Here is a 4231-nt window from a genome sequence, read left to right as displayed (position 1 = left end):
GTCGGTTAAATGTCTGGCTTGGGCTCACGTCATGATCCCAGGGTCCTGGGTTGAGGCCTACGTTGGGCTCTGTGCTTAGCAGGGAGTCTGCTTCTCCTTCTCCCTCTGCCCCTCTCCCCGGGCTCATGCTCTCCCTCAAATAAAGAAATAAAATCTTTTAAAAAATAAATTAAATATTACACAAGTATCAGAAAAATGAAAAAGTCCCTCATAGTGCGACCCTCCAAGGATAATTTACTTTATCAATAGTTTAGTATATTTCTAGACTTTCCCAACATGTATGTTTCTATTTCTTCTACTTGTTTTTTAAGAAAATTTGTTATACAACCCATATTGTTTTACAACCTGTTTTTTTTTTTTTTTTTTTTTTCCATTTAAGTATATATCTGGAACATCTTTCTGTGTTGGATCCATCTCATTCTTTCCAAACTGCTGCACAGTATTCCATTGTGAGACACTGGAATTTATTTCACTCTCCCTCGTGAATGGACAATCAGGTTGCTTTCACTTTTTGACATTTCAAACATGGTTGCAGTGAATATCCACGAACTTAGATCTTTGAATCCGTAAAATCAGTGTTTTCTAGCTTAAAACCCTAAAAGTAGAATCGTTAAATCGAAAGATACAAACCTTTTACATCTAACAAACATTGTCAGATTAGAGGAAATGGAAAATGGATTTTAAATTGACCTTGGAGATCAGGAGGAAAAGGGGGCTAGGGTTTCCAGACTGAAGTCGCTGCCTGGGAAAGGGCACAGAGCTCTAAGAGTAAGCAGCATGCTGATTCCTGGAAACTATGATTTAGGGCACTGGCAGATGAGGCCAAAATGTAACTTGGGGACCAATTGTGCTTGGAAGGACCAGGCAGTCACAGCACCTCATTAGGTCTTAGTTTCTGTTCCTGTTATTTTTTTTTTCTCAAACTCCCACCCCTCTTTGTTGTCGGTGACTGAGCTGTGATGGTGCTGAGGACAGTGGCTGGACAGTGGCTGTGGCTATGGCCCTGTGTGAGGTAGTGTCTCTCTACTTACAGGCAAGTCAGTAGGAGGGGGACTTCCCCATCCCTCCACCCGATTCTGAGCCACCTGAGCTCTGGCCCTTGGCTGCCCATCAGGAACCAGATGGCCAGGGCTTGAATCCAGCTCCGGATGCTCACTCCCAGTAGGACCTCAGGTCAACCCGCTACCTCCTGTGTCTCAACTGATAAGTGAAGATAATATCAGCCTTACACCCTGTGGTGTTGCCACAAGGACAGCGTGAGATTTTACCTACAAAACCATCAGAAGAGGGCCTGGCATGTACAAGAGCTCCTGGACTGTCGGTTCCCAGGGTGATGATTCGATGACAGGTCATCTGCAGCCCCTCTCCTCTCCAGTGACAGTGATCCAACACCTCTCAGTGTGGGGGGAAGGGAAGAGCAGGGGCTTTAGCACCCAGTGGCCTCAGATGTAAAAGGGAGAAAACACTCTCTACTTCTACCTTCAGGCTTGTTGCAAGAATCCAAATGAGCTATGTGAGGGACCTTGCACCCAGCTGGAACTCAGTAGCGCCTAGGTGGAAATATTATTCCTACTGATGTTATCAGAAGTGCCAATACACTGTTGTGTACATGTCTCCTTCATCTTCAAGGACTTATTAATTCCCTGAGCCTCTCCAAGGTGGTAGACAGAACCAAAGTCCATATGTGATGCCATTGATCAAGCAATAGAGCAGGAAGTGTTTAAGGTGGACAAGAGCCATTTGGAAATCACTGAGGCAACAATAGGAACAGAAGCGATGGGCCGTATTCCGTGATGGTTAATTTTATGTGTCCACTTGACTTGGCCAAGGAATATCCAGATAGCTGGGAAAACAAGGGAGCTGTTTCTGGGTGTGTCTGTAAGGGTATCTCCAGAAGAGATTAGCATTTGAATTTGCACACAGAGTAAAGAGATCACCTTCACCAATGCAGGTTGGTACCATCCAATCCCAGAGCTTGACCAGAAAGACAGGATGCAAGAGAGATGATTTTGTTCTCTCTGCTTGAGCTGAGACATCCATCTGCTCCTGCCTTTGGACACTGGACATTGGTGCTTCTGGTTCATCAGACCCTTGGACTCAGACCAGGATTCTTGGACTTGGACTTACACCATCAGCTTTCCTGGTTCTCCAGCTCACACAAGGCAGATTGTGGGACTTCTCAGCCTCCATAATTTCATGAGCCTATTCTTATAGTAAATATCCTTTTATATCTATCTGCCTATATCTATATCTTTACCATACTGGTGTTGTTTCTCCAGAGAATCCTGACAATACAAGAGCGGTAGGCAATAATGATAGAATTAAGAGAGACAGATGGAAGCTTACCTTCCTTTCGCTTGGAGGCTGTGGAAACGGTCTTCCCTGGAATCCGAAGGGAGAGAAGGTGTTGAGGAAGAAGAGAATGCCCTCAGAAGTGGAGAATTTCAGAGACAAAGCATATGTGGAAAGGAGCAATGTTTAAATGAGAGAACCTGAGCCCAGGAGTATACAAAAGCTTTCCAAAGTGTATGTGGGCACAAATGGCTCAGAGGAAATTAAGTTCCACATGCTCCATTTCCTTGCAAAGTCTCTCCTAGAATTAATATTCCCAAGAACACGTCTGTGGCCAAATATCCTAGAGATTTTCCTTCCCCACCTTTCCTTTAACAAACACCCATTCCCCATTTTTAGCTATTATTTTGTTGTGGTGGTTGATTATTCCCTAAATGCATAGATTTTCTATATTGGGGCATGATTTTGCCCAGAGGGGAGTCTTGTAAGATTCTCATGGGGAGATCAAGAAAAAGATATGATCAGTCAACATCAGGAAACTGGGAGAGGTGTCCTAACCCCTTGTGTGTGGTGAAAGATAGCCAGATCAGAGCTCTCATTACACTCGGTCCAATCCATGTATCAGAAGGGATCCTGACACACGGCGGGCTGTATTCTGTAACCGATGGGAAATCGTCAAAAATGATTTTTTCAATGAATTGCTTAGATGACATTGCGCTTTGAGAAAAATGACCCTATGTTCAGAAAAAAAAAAATCTCATTTTTTAAGAGAAGCAATTGCAGTAGCTAAATATTTGAATGTAGTTAAATATTTATAGATTCACAACGTTAAATATTCAGGTTACCTCTGGTAGGCAGATGCTCCCTGGCATCAGTCACGGCCTCACAGATGTGTGTCTCTCTCATTACTTACTTCTTTCGTTATTCTTTTAAGCCCTTTCAAGTCACCTAATTGCTCCAGCAGCCAGGACATTTTTATCAACCCCTGTTAATTAAAAGGCTTAATTTCCAGTGCTCTGTGCCTAGAGCCAGAACTCGTCTGGAATTCTTCAGCTTGGTCCTCGGCCAAGGACCTACTACCATGACCACCCGCAGTACCTCCAGCCCCGTCCCTCACCTGTTCGTTCCTGGCCCCCTCTGAAGTGCCTACTTCCCCTGCCCCTGCCATCTGGAAAAGAAAGGGGCAGGCTCTCCCTGTGGGTCTGCTTCCTCTGTAGGAAACAGAGGACAAATTGGGGATTGTCCTGTAAATCTTATGGCTTGGGTCAAAAGTAATAGGACAGAGCTCTGTCATCTACTTAATCATCTTCTGTGATCATAGGTGACCCAGATGATTCTCCCCCTTCATCCCTCTCCTTATCCTCCCCCCTCACCTTATATGTGCTGCTGTAGAGAGTCCTCCTTCCACCTTACCTTAAAGTTAACTCCCAGACAGAAACTAAATGAGATCCAAATAATGTCTACACAACACACAGAGCTGTCGATCTCTGTCCCTGAGGTCCTTGGGTCTACCCCAGATAGTTCATCTTCCTCCTCAGTTCTGCAAACGTGTGTCCTTCCAACAAACCCTTTTCTGTCTAAGCTGGCTTGCATTGCGTTTCTTTTCACACACACATTGATCAATGAACAGGCATACAAATATAGAAATTTCTGATTCTTCATCATCACATTGGTAGAACAAGGGGCCGCTGTTCTATTCTTCCACAAAACAATAAGGCTGCTCTGATAGGCAGTACACACCAGGAACACACAGATGGATACCGTATCCATTCACCAGAATCAACAGACGTTTTGAGTTCCAGATAGAAGTCACTGCCCCCATGAATTTGCTATCCAAAGAGGGCACCCACCACTAATTTTGACAACTGTTATAGAAGAAGGGCCAAACTCTGGCCATGATGGTTGAGGACAGGAAGAGTAATACCCCATTTGGGGACAG

Source organism: Enhydra lutris, unplaced genomic scaffold, assembly GCF_002288905.1.
Source record: "Enhydra lutris kenyoni isolate GAN:26980312 unplaced genomic scaffold, ASM228890v2 scaffoldscaffold15, whole genome shotgun sequence".
Lineage (NCBI taxonomy): Eukaryota > Metazoa > Chordata > Mammalia > Carnivora > Mustelidae > Enhydra > Enhydra lutris.
This window is presented reverse-complemented; position numbering follows the sequence as displayed.